Below are 15,816 nucleotides of genomic sequence, written 5' to 3' on the forward strand. Positions count from 1 at the left end.
CACACACACATTCCATGTCTGACCACTCTGTCTAAGTTTTTCCTCTCTGTAGACAGCTGCTGTCTGGAGACTGAAAGCTGATCCAGAAAGAGAGGGAGTTGCATCTGATAGCTGAAACACGTGTTCCATGTTTCAACATTTGGTTCCTCCTGGTCTCAAGCTTTGACTTTCCTTGAGGAAGGTACATCTGGCTTCCTCTTGACCTCTGACCTGTCCGGTTAATCATGTTGGTGTGTGTGCCTAAGCATGGTGTGATGGATATTTCAGGAAAGTTAGTGATGAAAATGAATTTGTTTTTTAAGATTTCGTACTCCAGCAGGTCTTTTTCTATCCATGAAGCATATTAAAGTAAATTTCCAATTGTTAGTTGTTTTTGTTTGTTTATTTGTTTGGTGTTTTCTTTTTTTTTTAGCAATTTTTGTTGATTTAGCTAATTTAGTCGTTTGCCTTTTTGAAATGTAAATCTAAAACCTGTCAAAGAACAAAGCTGATCAGCAATGCTATGATGCTCTGGGTTGAAGCCAGGTTCAGGCTGCCATGTATCTGTGTACATCTAGAGAAGCATGCACTATATTCCCTACAGTAAACACTCTCCCATCCGAATCATTGAATTCAGATGTTCCAATCACGTTCATGGCCACAGATGAATAAAAACAAGCCCTTAGGTGTGCAGTGTCTGCTTCTGCAAACATTTGTGAAAGAATGGATCGCTCTCGGGAACTCAAAGAATTCCAGTGTGATATCCTGATATGATGCCAGCTGTGCAACACGTCCAGTTGAGACATTTCCACTTCAAGAGTTGGGCTTGGCGTCTTACTTCCGGGGAAAGGAACTTTTAATGCTTCAGCATAGTACGGCACAATTTAATGCTCCAAACTTTGTGGAGCAGTTTGGGGATGTTCCTGTTCTAACATCTCTGAATCACAATACATAAAGAAAGGTTGGTGTGGAAACACTGGGCCTGTGCAGAGTCCTGCCCTGATAGAAAACCTTGGGATGAATTTAGAGTGGAGACTGTGACCCTTCTCATCCAACACCACTGTCTGACCTAACAATTCACCTGATCAGAAATTCCCAAAAACACACTCCTAAACCTTGTGGAAAGCCTCCCACAAGAGTTAGAGCTGTTATAGCAGTAAAGGGTGGGCCAACATCTTATTAAAGCCTACGGATTAAGAATGGGATGTCTCAAGTCCATACGCATGTGAAGACATTTACATACCTGGCATCAAGAGTCTAAAGCAAAGTACAGTACAAAAGACAGGTGATGAAGAGGCTGCAGGTAAGGTGGAGCGGGTGGCAACAAGCATTAGAGGTGATTTGTGACTAAAGGAGAGCAGCAAGAGAGAGCGGTGAGGTTTACAAGATGACAGTGAGACCTGCTGGTTGGTTTGGGGACGGAGCTGGAGGAGGCAGAACTGAATATTTTCAGTCAAGGCTCCTGCGAGTGCCTTTGAATGGACTCATTTTTCTACGAAGGTTTGAACTTTGAGAGTGTCTAAACAAGAGAGAAAAGTGTGAAAATGTGAAGTTCCATGGTTGGAGTAAAAGAGGGAGACCGCAGAGATGATTCATGGATTTAATGAAAGAGGATATTGGAGGCTGAAGATTCTGAAGAACTGAAGAAGCTTCTCGGATGAGAGGTGAAACGTCTTCAAGCAACTTAAAGAAGTCCAGACGCTTTTCTTTCCAAGCTCCTGAGACTGCGATGACCTGGATGACTGAGAACCTTCACAGACAGGATATCAGAGGGTTGGGTGATAGGGGATGTTAGGGTGCGATGGAGGCAGATGATCTGCTCTGGTGACCATTAAAGGGGCCAGTCGAAAGAAAAGGAAGAAATGGTGACAATAAAGTAAGTCCAACGGTAAGTGCCCTGTAGTAGTAGCTGGCAGCTGCAACATATTATGCACATGCTTGTTACACTCATTCCAGCTATTTGACTGTGTCATGGTCCTGGGTCATTTTGACCCAGCGTTTTGTGTTTCCTTGAAGTTCATTTTTGTGCCTTGTGTTTATTCTGATTTTGTACTAGTTTAGGGTTGAACCTGAAGTTTAGTGTTTTATCAGCCCTACCTGTGTCTGTCCTCGGTGCTCTGTTCATGTCCCTGTGTTGTGTTGTAATTCAGTCTGTGTGTTTCCTGCTCTACTTTGAAGGCTCGTGTTCTGGATTTCCTGTTCTATTCTGAAGGTCTGTGTCTGTTGTCATTGTGTTCAGCTTGTGTCCTCCAGTCATCATGTGTATTCAGATCAGCTGTTCTTCCCTCCTGTGTGCGATTACCCGATTACCTTGTGTGTGTATATTTAGTGGGTGTCGGTCTGTGTTCGTCGTCGGCTCGTCTGTGTTCTATGGTGTTTCGTTCCTGTCGCTGTGGCTCTCTGCCCCGCACCCCTTTTGTATGCTCTCAGGTTTGTCATTTAGTTCTCCCAGTTTAGGTTTCTTCAGTTGTTTTGTCATGCCTCACTGCCTGTTTTTGCCACTCCACCACTTGTAAATAAACGTCACTCGAATCATCAGTCACTGCCGCATTTTGGGTCCTCCTTTTCCTCCAACACCGCACGGCTCACCCCGCCAGCCGTGACAGACTGTAGCTCAGGTGATAGAGCAGGTCACCTACTGATTGGTGGTTCGATCCCAGTTTCTGCATGTCCTTGGGCAAAATACTAACCCCATGTTGCTCTCCGATGTATCCATCAGAGCATGAATGTTAGATAGGAAGCACTTAGCGAACAGCTTAGGAGAAAGTGCAGGTGTGATTGGGTGAATGAACAAGTTTATGGCGTTATTTTTGTGCCACTATTCTGAGCGCACGTAAAAATAAATTGCAGGTGCAAGTGTTGCATTTTGTGGAGAAATTTATTTTGAGCTAAGAAAAGCTAAATTTGAGTGAACAAAATTCATTGCTGCGTGCAAAAAATGTATTTCAGTGTTTGCTATTATCCACACACACACACACACACACACACACACACACACAACAGCAGCCCCTCTCGCTCAGGTTTTGCACTTGCTCGCGCTCTCAATATTTCTGCCCGTGCACGCTCAACTCTTTACTGACGCGATTCGTCCCGGACTTCAGCTACAATGAAAAAGACACAAAGCTGGAGTTATTCTGTCTTTATGCTGTCAGCTGCCTCTTCTCCTCTCATTCTCCTCCCTCTCCTGTTGCTACTTCAATTATGAAACTGATCAATGATCAGCTGATCGTCTCTCTTGTTTGTTTATCTCCCACTTTGCGCCAGAAAGAGGAAACCAGCGGATGTCGCGTTAAACAGCAGCAGCACGTTTAAGCTTGATCAGCTGTTGTTAGAATTTATTTAATATTAATTTCTAGTATCAGCTGATGTTTGCTGGAGCCACAGCTGTAAAGCTGCTGATCATGATATCGGTGTGGATACATGAAGGTGATACAAATCATACATATATACCAACAAGACTGTACATCACTGTCACAACAGCGTTTGTTGTAGTTCAAAGGCTTTATGGTTTTTCCTGTAATACCTGGTGGTGTAGTCGGTGATTTTTTGTCAGTTCAGCTTTATATATTATGTTTAACCCGAGTCAGCTGGTGGGTAACTTTTCTGAGTGGGTTTGAAAACATTAGAGCACTTATGCAAATATGTGATGTCTTGATGAATCGAGCAGATATTAGAAGTTTACACAGAAACATTCTCACATGAAAATATCTTAAAAGTTTATTTTGTGACCCAGACAGAGTAATATTTCAAACTCCGCCCCTCTGTGTTCCTCCGCCACTGCCTCGTTTGTAGTGATGTGTCGGTTGCAAACGAAATGGCTCTTAGAGCCGGATCTTTGACGTGAATGACGCGAGCTGTCTCCTTATTGCGAGCCGTGTTTTTTTTTTTTTCCTTTCTCTCACCCTCTCTCTCGCACTTTTTTCCGCTTCACTCCGCACGTGAGCCTTGTGCTTTGCGCTGAGCAGAGGGGGGTCCTCTACAATACAGGTCGATCACTTCTCACTGGCCTATATCACCACAGGAATAGGCTGCAAATGTTGTGTTCAGTGGTCTTGAATCATCGCCTCCTGACCAATCATTCTGCAGGAAAGTGTTACCATATCTGAAAGATCCCTCAGACACGAGTACACAGACAGTAACGTTTTCAATAGCATGTAATGTCTTTGTGTTTCCTTTATGTGCATCAGTAAGAAATATAAATTCTTCAATTCAAATTTATCTCCTGATATTTTCATTTTGGCTCCAATTTTACAGCATCTTCTATAAGCTTTACATATGATGCTCAAATGCAACACCTATTTGTACAGTTTGCTCTTTCAGGAGGACTCCACTTTAAAGAATAAAAACACAAACGGAAACATAATTTAAAGAAATACTCAATTACAATTCATCACATACTCAGGTATCTGATAGCGCTGCATACGTCTGTTCACTTACACAGCAGAGTTACAGCTTTTCAGACACTAACCGATATTACAAACAAAAATGGATTAGATACACATTTTCAACAGTATCAGACTGCTGTCTGCTTCCCCCAGCTGACACACAACTTCACACAGCACTGCTGCAAACAGGCAGACACACAAACCTTCCCTCGTCAGCAGCTGGAGTAGCTGACCTGCACAACACTGAACAACACATCATAAGGAAATTTGAGAAGCCAGTAAATGTCCTGATTTAAATGTTAACATGTCTTGAGTCAGCTGATCTCAATGCGTCACGTGACAGGGTGAGGAAATGTCTCAGACTGGTTCATGTGATGAGGGTCATCAACCCTGTGAAGGGACAGCTCCCACCGGGGCTGAGATACCTGGGTCTCATCAGCGTTTGATCTTAGAACTGAAGAAACTTTTCAAGAAACTTAAAAATGTCCAGTCGCTTTTCTTTCCAAGCTCTTAGATTAGCTGCTCAACTACAACAGCACCTTCTAACAGCTACTGTGCTCCTGGTGCACATCCTAAGACTGGATTTAGAATAAAGCCTTTGCTAAATCAAACATTTGGCTGTGTCAGGTACCTTTGGCAGCAGCTAAAGGTACCTGTGTGTAAAAGTCACACCAGCCATCTGTTATTATTAAAATGGCAGGCAGTGGCTCTGGCTCATAATTAAACAAGAGAGCACTGCTCATCTGTAATGTTATAATTTTGATTGAACAGGTTAACAACATTATTTCTATCTAAAAACTGTTTATTTCTTTCTGATTGACGCTGATTCCTCCTAGCTGACATTAACATAGATCCAGAAGCACAGCAAACGGACTGCTTCTTATATAAAGCTTCTCTACTCTGAGCACTCAAAGCACTTTTACACAACTTGTATGGCGTTATTTTTGTGCCACTATTGTGCCTTCATATTTATCTGTCTCGCTCATGTCTGCGGTAGGCTTGCTTAGCATAGGGGGTCTAGCCTTAGGACCCTTACTGGATACAGACGCCCCAGGCAGGAATCGAACTTGCGATCCTCTGTTCCAAAGGCGTGTAGTCTAACCACTACGCTATCCAGCTGCCCTGCCCGTGATCAGGTACCCTGCTGGGGTAATAGGCTGGCCAAAGGAGGAGATAGAAGCCACTGACATAAAGACAAGAAAGCTCCTTACCATGCATGGAGGGTTTCACCCCAAGTCCAGCACCCTGAGGCTGTACGCTAAGCGGAAGGAAGGGGGCCGGGGACTGGTGAGTGTCAGCACCACAGTCCAGGATGAGACAACGAACATCCAAGAATACATTGGGAAGATGGCCCCAACTGACCGAGTGCTCAGTGAATACCTCAGGCAGCAGAAACCCAAGAAAGAGGAGGGAGACAAGGAACCATCATGGAAGGACAGGCCCCTGCACGGTATGTACCACCGGCAGATAGAGGAGGTGGCTGATATCCAGAAATCCTACCAGTGGCTGGACAAAGCTGGACTGAAAGACAGCACAGAGGCACTAATCATGGCAGCACAAGAACAAGCTCTGAGTACAAGATCCATAGAGGCTGGGGTCTATCACACCAGGCAAGACCCCAGGTGCAGGCTGTGTAAAGATGCCCCAGAGACAATCCAGCACATAACAGCAGGGTGCAAGATGCTAGCAGGCAAGGCATACATGGAACGCCATAACCAAGTGGCCGGCATAGTGTACAGGAACATCTGTGCCGAGTATAACCTGGAAGTCCCGAGGTCAAAATGGGAGATGCCCCCAAGGGTGGTGGAGAATGACCGAGCTAAGATCCTGTGGGACTTCCAGATACAGACGGACAAAATGGTGGTGGCTAACCAACCGGACATAGTGGTGGTAGACAAACAGAAGAAGATGGCCGTAGTGATCGATGTAGCGGTTCCGAATGACAGCAATATCAGGAAGAAGGAACACGAGAAGCTGGAGAAATACCAAGGGCTCAGAGAAGAGCTCGAGAGGATGTGGAGGGTGAAGGTAACGGTGGTCCCCGTGGTAATCGGAGCACTAGGTGCAGTGACTCCCAAGATAGGCGAGTGGCTCCAGCAGATCCCGGGAACAACATCGGAGATCTCTGTCCAGAAGAGCGCAGTCCTGGGAACAGCTAAGATACTGCGCAGGACCCTCAAGCTCCCAGGCCTCTGGTAGAGGACCCGAGCTTGAAGGATAAACCGCCCGCAGGGGCGTGCTGGGTGTTATTTATATATATATATATATTAGGGGTGCAACAATACACAAAATTCACGGTTCGGTTCGGTACTTTGGTGTCACGGTTCGATATTTTTTCGATACAAAAAAATGTTCATGCCTTTTCAATTTGTCATTTATTAAAATTATGAATATATATTTTAACTCAAAAGTACAGTTTTTAAATTTAATGCTGCTGAAACAACAAAGTAATAAATCTATCTGCTTGAGGAATCACTCATCTTTGGAAAAGAGAGTTTATTACAGAGAAATGGCTCTTTCCAAAATAAAAGCTATACTATACGCTTCTTCTGGGCTATATTCTCAGCAGCATATTAAACATATCATCATTAAACATAAGGAGAATCCTGTGCTAACGGCTGTCTAAATGACTCGGCTAAAGTGTGTAGCATGCTGCTTGTTGTTTTTGTCTGCTTCCACTTGTCTTTGCACTAGGATGCTGTCGGAGTAAATGTGCAGTCATATTCGTTGTGTTCCCACTAGTGCTGTCAGCGTTAATCTGAAATGACGTTAACGCCACAACACGGCAAATCTCCGTTAACGAGCTACCGCGGATCGCCCCGTGCGTGGGGCTGGACGGCGTCAACACGTTAACGAGCTAACTGCGCTAACACACTAGCTCCCACCCATGTAATTGAGCATTGCATGGCACATACTGTTTTACTTTAGTCCATGACGCGCTTACCTTCAGGGTCATACGTAGGGTTGCCAACCGTCCCTTAAAAAACGGAATCGTCCCGTATTTAGAAACAAAAGTACACGTCCCGTATTGAGCTAATAAGGGACGCACTTTGTCCCGTAATCCAGTGAGAATCAAAAGTAGTCTATAAATGTTAATGGAATTAACGCTTTGTTTGAAAACATAATTCCCAGCCCCTCTCCTGCTTTGTGACCAATGAGCTGACAGCACACTTATGACAATTCGAGTATGACAATTCAGATTACCGCTCATCTCATTGGTCGAGGAAAGGTCGCTTACGGAGAAAATACCGGAAGACAACAGATGACCACAACAAGAAGCATGGCCAACAGGGAAACAAACGCCGACACTGCGGTGCAAGTCTCGGACGACAGTACACCTAAAGCTGGGCAGACACTGTGCGATTTTTTCAGTCACGTTATTCAGCTCCTGCTCAAACTGCACGATTGACTCGCAGGGGTTAGAAGTTCATAGGTCACGATGCAGGTCTCACACTATACGACCCGATGCTCTGATGCGACCTGAGTGCTCACACTGTGCCTCCATAAAATGAAGGTTATAACAGAAAATCTGTCGCTCGCTCTCTCTGTCTCTCACTCACACAGACACACCACCAACATCAACTTTGCTAAATTGCTAATGAAAAACATTGATCAGGCAGCTGTGATTGAGCAGCATGTAAATCCAACTATTTTCACGGTTGTTGTGGTCGTGATAATTTTGTGATGCCACATCGAAAAGGCTCGGATGAGCTTTCCAAAGTTCTACAAGTTGTGCCTCCATCGCTTGTGTCCAGATCACACGCTGCACAGCCGTGCTGCTCCGTCTTTTTCACGGCGTTTACGTGTTTGCGCGTGAGCAGTGTGAGCGGCTCACGAGCGATTGATGATCGGGAGCTGGTCGTGAGGTGTTAATCGCTTCTCGTTACCCCACGTATACTACACGATGCACGATGAAGGCCAAAATCGGGCCGATCACCAAATCGGTTACACGACTCAAAAATCGTCTCAAAATGGGCCAAAGATCGCACAGTGTGAGCCCAGCATCAGAGCAGCAATGTTTGTTCGCTCAGAGAAAGAAAAATAGGCTGCAAAAGTACAGGGAGGACTGGGAAAAGGAAAACACCTGGCTGGAAAAGTGCACGATAACACATATAAAGCGCACTGCACTGTGTGCCGGCGCACTTTTTCCATAGGCATGCTTCTAGTGGTGGGCACATGAAGAACATGAGGGGCGTGAAAGCTCGGGGAACCCTTTACCAATTTTTTGTCCGCCAGGCCACGGCAGAAGCAGATATGGTATGTAAACATTGGTTTGTTTTTTTTAAACCCTCTGGTTAAGGATATGGGCATGTGCAGTGAATATCAGCGCTATGTGGCCAGAAGTGTGATAATATAATTTATTTTGTGTAATAAACAACTGCAAGGATAAATGATTACAACAAATAGATGACTAATACATAAAAGTAATACATAGATGAATAATGATGATGAGTTAAGATGCGTAATCATGGGAACAAGCGGGTTTACAAACAGGAGCAGCTGATTAGCATTAGAAAAGCTGAAATAATACCTCAGCTGAAGCCAACTGTACTAAATGCATATGTGCACTGTTACAAGAATATTTTTCGTTCTATTGTTTTCTATTAATTTATATAATTTTAAGTTAAGCAGGACAGAGTTCTTTTAAAGAAAGATTTACTTATATTCTCAAAAGTTAAGCATGACAGGCTTCTGTTTAAGAAAGAGACCTGTTTTACTGTGTTAATGTTGTCATTTTGAGCTAAAAATAAACGGCTAAATGATCATTTGTTTCCCATATGGTCATATCACAAAGAATATGCATCTGCTTAAATCAAATTCAAGTCAAATGGTTAAAAAATAATTTCACACACAAAAAAAAGAGCTACAAAATTCACCACACTGGGAAGGGTGAACTGGGTTGCCCGGCCCTGGCCACGAGGTGTCCCTTATTTATTTTTCAGGGAGTTGGCAACCCTAGTCATACGTCACATGAAGACCAAAATAATTCCAAACGCCAGATCTGAATGAGGGTGGAGGAGGTTCAATTTGCCATGTTGCAACGAGCTTAGCTTCTGTCTTGCTAGCTTGCCCTGCACTCAGTGGATCTGCACTCGGTGGATCTGTGCTCGACGATACATATGCGTACCGAACCGAAAGCACTGTATCGAACGGTTCAGTATCGATACGAGTATCGTTGCACCCCTAATGTTTATATATAAATATTTACGGTGGCCCCTAGAGACAAAACACGTACAAACTCCAAAGCACATTTCTAGCATTAACTGAACTTCGAAACAGAGCTACCTAGATCACTTAAATTACACAACTGAAAGCATATGTGTATTGTTTGTGTATTTATACACAGGCACTCATATATATTCAAATAATTTAAAAAAAAAAAGTTCATTCACTTGTTACTACCACACACCAAATCCAGTCGTTGGTACTTGCTGGCTTGTGTAGCCACGAGGGAACCAAAGCTCAACACTGCACCCTAGCATCCTGGAGCACTTCTGTTGTGTTTGTACGTGCTGTGTGTCTAGGGGCCACCGTAAATATACTTTTATTCATTCACTCCACATAAAATGTAATAAACAAATCATGTAATACAAAAACCAACTATTCACATTTCAATTTTTAACTATTTAAATTTTCAGCTTTTTCCTTTCACATATTTAAAGTGAAACAACACAAAACACTGCAAACCACAACACAATTAAATATAAATTATAATATGAAAACAAAAAGAAATGCATATTCTCTGTCATATGGGCCCGCATGAACAAACTTTCTGAATCCTTTATCATCTGCAACTGAAAATAGTTGTGGATGATTACTATACCTTTCTAATGTGACGTTGTTGTCCCTGGCTCTCTCTCTCCCTCCCGCTCTGTTACTGTGCTACTGAGTGTTTAATTCTGCAGTTAACTGAATAAGACAGGATCCTGCTTCATACAGACCGCAGCCCTCATGCTTCTCACGCTTGTGCTTGGAATCCTGAAGGTCCCAGAACATATTTCACAAATGTGTGTGTGTGTGTGTGTGTGTGTGTGTGTGTGTGTGTGTGTGTGTGTGCTGAGTAATGTGGGAAAACCAAAAACACTCCTGGCTCTAATCTGAGGTAAAAGTCCTTGTAAAGGTTGTAAATGTGATGCTGTTCTTTGGAAGATACGCTCTCTTAAATTGAATAAAATGCTGTTAGTGCTGACAAAGTGTCCCGTGTAGGCAGAAACCTCCGTGGATCCTACCAGAACCAGATCAGACAAATTGGTTTTTAGTGTCGTTGACTACCGTGCACGAGTGTGTGAGCTGGAGTGATCAGACGTGTGTGTGAGTGTTGTGCTGAGTCAGCACCCTCCAGATGGCATCGCTGCATGCGTTTGGCATGCACCACAGATGATGTCATCACCCTCAAACAGACGCTTTGATGTGATTGGTTCATCTCAAATGAGTCAGATGGTGTCGATGGATGAGAGAAAAATAAAATATGCAGTCAGTTTATTATCAAGCTAATACTGCAGTAACAGACCGCTGTGTGCGCCTCGAGTACGACCACGTGGTGCTGCCTCGCAGAGTCTCTGTGATGTGATCAAGCAAAGTAAACATGCAAATAATTCAACAGCCAAAGAAACCTTCATGAAGGAAGGACACACACAAGCGTGACACACATGAAACTGCTTTTTGAGGGTAAATACATGCAAGGACGAACATATTCAAGCTCTTACATAATTTCCTTAGTAGATGTGAGTATTTTGTTTTTATGGCCTCTAACCAAGGATGCACTGACAGCCTTGAGACTTTAGGAGGAGGAAAAGGTTTTTGTTATCATGGTGGACTCAGTCAGCAGGAAAGAAATCAGGAATGATTAGACTGATGAACAGGCAGACACGACTGCCTCTCTGTCGAGGTGGGTCAACAGATTCTATATTGATATGTAACAATAACAATTATGACCTGTTTCTTCTGTAGAGTCTCTGCTGGCACCTCTCTCTCACACACACACACACACACACACACACACACACACACACACACACACACACACACACACACACACACACACAGCAGAGTTGAACAGGAAGTAGTCACTGCAGGGTCAGCATAAAAAACAGAAGACATTTAGCTTTTCACTGATACAAACTCAAACTCAACAGTGTACATATTTGTGTTTAAAGCAATATTTCCACCAACTTTGAAATAAATCAGAGAAATGCTGCTTGAAAAATGCAATGAACAGACAAACACAGATTTATTGAATTATAACAATTCTATTCAATTCAGTTTTATTTACACAGCGCCAAATCACAACAACAGTCGCCTCAAGGTGCTTTATATTGTAAAGTAGACCCTACAATTACACTGTAAAAACTGTGACTAGAGGTTACTTAAAAAAGTTATGGCAACAAAGTGACACTTGAAATAATTAAGTAGATTTTAATTTCAAAAAATTTATGTAAAATGTAGAGAAAATGTTAATTAAATTCAAATAGAAAACAAAAGTAGATATTAATAGAATTAAACTGTAAATATGTGTTGGATTTAGGGTCAAAATCTCAAACTGAAGGTTGAAATTGCCCAACTTTATCAAAAAAAATAATTGATATGAAATAAGTCTCTGAGAAAAATTACTTTGAATTTACTAACTATCTGGCAAAGGTTTAGTAAAAACTTCCTAAAATATCCATTACAAAGAAATGAAATCTTGTTTTTTCAGTAAAACTCAAATTGGATTCAATAATTTTCCAAATAAACCTTAAAAATAATGACTGAATAATAAGAGAAAATGAAATGAATTTTACTTATTTTCTGAGTAAAATGAATCAATTTCACAAAGAAAACATCAAAACAGTAATTTGTTTTATTGTGGAAAATAAAACACAGTAATTTATAATATAACATTTTTCTGCTCGTATACACTGAATTCTCATCAACAATCTCCTGATCTCCTAAATACATTCCTCTGCTGTAAATTTGTTTTAGTGTCATAAACAGTTTATCACACAGCTTTGTGTACAGAGCAACAGCAACATAAACTGCATGAATGTAAACCAGTTTTGTAAAAAAGAAATTAATCTTTAGACTGTAATATCAACATGAACCTGAAATTTGAATATCCTTTACCGTTTCCTTTATCTCTGTTACTTATTTATGATTGACAAACAAAAACTTTAGTTTGTCAATCTTTTGTTAAATTGAATCACTCAATATAACTGTAGAACAAAGGTTTTTCACTCATGTACATGGAATATCAATAATGTAAATCAACCTTTTATCCCAATTTGGATGTTTAACCTGAGAAAATCTAAGACACATGTAAGAGGAAGTAACATTTCTACAGCTACAGGACTGCACTTCTGTTAAATTTTAAAGTTGTTTTAAACCAATGTTTTATAGTAACATACACTATAAACAAAGAAAAGCTTCACTAGTGATTCCTCCAATTTGCTGCCTTTCAAACAGAATATTCCTAAGAAACTTGTAGGTAATAAAAAACAAAATTAAAATGAAGAGCACAAATACAGCCTGACACATTGCAGGTCATTTGGGTAAGATATGAATAAGATGAAATTAACTTAAAAACTGAAAAGATAGCTGCATCTAACAAAGACAAACCAAAGGTTTTCAGTGAGCTTACTTCCCTTTCATTCTTTCAGAGTCCTCGTTTAAGCCAATAACTTGTTCTTGAGGCTGTTCACTTTTGGTGAGAGCTTAGCACAATCCAGTTCAAGGAAAAGTTTCTGGAATACTTCCAAGGTGTATTTTAGCTCTTTGGGATAGGCAAGATCGACTGCATATGTCAATCCAACCAGCATTGCGCATGCTCTTGGAAAATTGCCCAGAGCAGGCATAACTCTCACACCCTCCAGCACAATGCCAATGTCATCCTCCTCAGATCCAACAGCCTTGATTTTGTAGATTTTCATCCTCTGTTCAGAAAGATCTTGTGACACACCATCCTCATCAGCATCCTGAAACAACAAACACATGGGTTTTCTGACTGTAGTTGCACACATGAAATATTTCCTGGACACATCCTGTAGCTGAATGACAAATAAAACATGATAATGCCTCAAATTATTTGAAACTTGACAAACACATATGAATAACAAAAACAGAATAATGTTTCTACTTCAACACTTACACTGTACTCTTTGATCAGTTGATCAATGGACTCCCCAAGGTACACCATCAAGCACTGAATAACCAGATTTCTGGTTATGTTATTGCTAGGATTGCTTGGTGACTGAAAATGAGCAAGAATTCCAAAAATTACCATCAGATAAGTGACCATTTATTAAGACAAAACTGTGAGAATTGGCAGTATTAAAAAAAACTGTTAAATATCAAATTATCATCACATGGAGCATTATGTGCGATAATTAGCTGATGTTAATGCACATGCCTGGGTGCTGACAGTCAACACAAAGGTATTGTCAACATGCTTGACAGGTTCAATCTTTAAATGTGTCGTTTTAGTAAATTACATTAATTTAGTCATTTAGTTTTTTTTATCTAATTTAGTTTATGTTCGTCAGAAAGGGTTTTTCCTTCTTGGGACAAAACAAAAACCCAGCAATACCTGTACTTGTGTTTTTTTGTTTGTTTTTTTTTACTAAGAATAGACATGTATTTAAAATACAATTAAAACATGAAACCCATAATTGTGTTGTTAATTATATCAGTGACGTCCTGGCGTCCTCTTGCACTGACAAAAACATGCAAACAAATTAGTGGAGCTGTGCACCATGCAAATGAAATTTGACAAAAAAATTCTTTAAATAAAATTCCAAGCTGAAATGTCTGTGGAAAATACCTTGGCTATGATAGCCTGCAACTTCAATCCCATGCTGATCAGGTGAATTTAAGTTGAGGGATCTTCCATTACCTGAAAGGAAAGCAACATTATCATTTTTGACGTTTAGTCAGCTGTGTAAAAACCAAGGAGGAACCCACCCGGGGGATTAATAAAGTTTTATTTTATCTAATCTAATCTAATAACTTTAATCTCAGCCAAACCGATTTACTCACGAACAAATAAAACACTGAAAAAAACCAAACAATAACATTTTTAGGTTGTCTAAGTGACTTATACATTACGTTTAAACTGAGTAGCGAAACCCCGCGGTGATCTGAAAATGATGTGCCGGGAGTTGTGCCGTTCTCAGCGGCTTCAGTGACCCTCGAGCTCCCGGCTTGCTATCGAGCTGGTGGGTAGCAGATGCTCCGAAAACGTCGAAGCACTTTTGCAAACATGCGATATCTTGATAAACCGAGCAGATATTTGATGTTTACACAGCTACTTTCGCGCCTGAAAATATGTTAAAAGTTTATTTTGTGACCCAGAAAGATTACTAAGAGTAATTTTAAAACTTAGTAGCGGCCGCCATTATTGGAAACTGGAGTTCGAAAAACTGACTGTGGCTGACAAAATCACTCACAACTGACCGCAAAACCTTTTCATGAACTTTTAAACGTGGATGAAAGACGTTAAAACTCATCGGAATATACCGTTGATATTTTTTAATACGGTAAAACATGTGGTTAGTTAAAGCTGTTCAGTAACACAGTCGTGAAGGCTTGGAAAGTGACCTTGTGCTAGCAGTCCACTAACTGCCATTTGTGTAAAAATACGATACTATCATTACAGTGATGATTATTAATAAAATTTCGACGTATCATACTGTTTAAAACCTTTACTCAAAACCGATATACGTTATTGTTTAAACCGTGTCTTATATTTGAACAAATTAAGAAGTCTTACCTCTGACAAAATGGAGACGTCCACTCATGAAGCGCGTGTGTCCTGCACGTGGCACAAAGGATTATGGGCGGAAGTGTACAATGATTAAAATGAAAATGCTTTCATCAGTTAAATCTATTAGATTTCTTAAATTTTTTTAGTACTCAAACATTTTTTTTAAATCTACTCAACAAACCATTGCTGAATTTACCCCAAACAAAACTGTGTAAATTTAAATAACTGAACATCTCAAAATTGTTGAATTTTGCTTAGATTTGATTAAAACTACTCATACACGTTTTTACTGAGTAATAATTACTATTACTCTCCTATTAGATTCTAATTAACCCCAATCACAGTTTTTACAGTGTATACATACAGAGAAAAACCCGTATGACCCCCTATGAGCAGCACTTTGGCGACAGTGGGAAGGAAAAACTCCCTTTTAACAGGAAGAAACCTCCGGCAGAACCAGGCTCAGGGAGGGGCGGGGCCATCTGCTGTGATTGGTTGGGGTGAGAGAAGGAAGACAGGATAAAGACCTGCTGTGTAAGAGAGACAGAGGTTAATAACAGATATGATTCAATGCAGAGAGGTCTGTTAACACATAGCAAAAAGGAAAGTTTCCACTGTGGACGTATCCAAGCAGGATTAAATAAGTAGGTTGGCAGCTAATATGAGAGCATTGCCAGTTACGTTTACACAAGGCAAGGCAAGGCAAGGCAAGTT

The 15,816-nt window shown here is 41.0% G+C and overlaps 1 protein-coding gene across 2 annotated transcripts in view; it reads left to right on the forward strand.

The window, feature by feature from the left end:
- kalrna (kalirin RhoGEF kinase a) overlaps nucleotides 1-15,816 on the forward strand; it is a 150,884-nt gene that overhangs the window by 20,094 nt on the left and 114,974 nt on the right. The gene's annotated exons all lie outside the window — the stretch shown is intronic.

Source organism: Diplotaxodon limnothrissa, linkage group LG16, assembly GCF_057381915.1.
Source record: "Diplotaxodon limnothrissa isolate DT_005_m linkage group LG16, D_limnothrissa_male_GT1.1, whole genome shotgun sequence".
Taxonomy (NCBI): Eukaryota; Metazoa; Chordata; class Actinopteri; order Cichliformes; family Cichlidae; genus Diplotaxodon; species Diplotaxodon limnothrissa.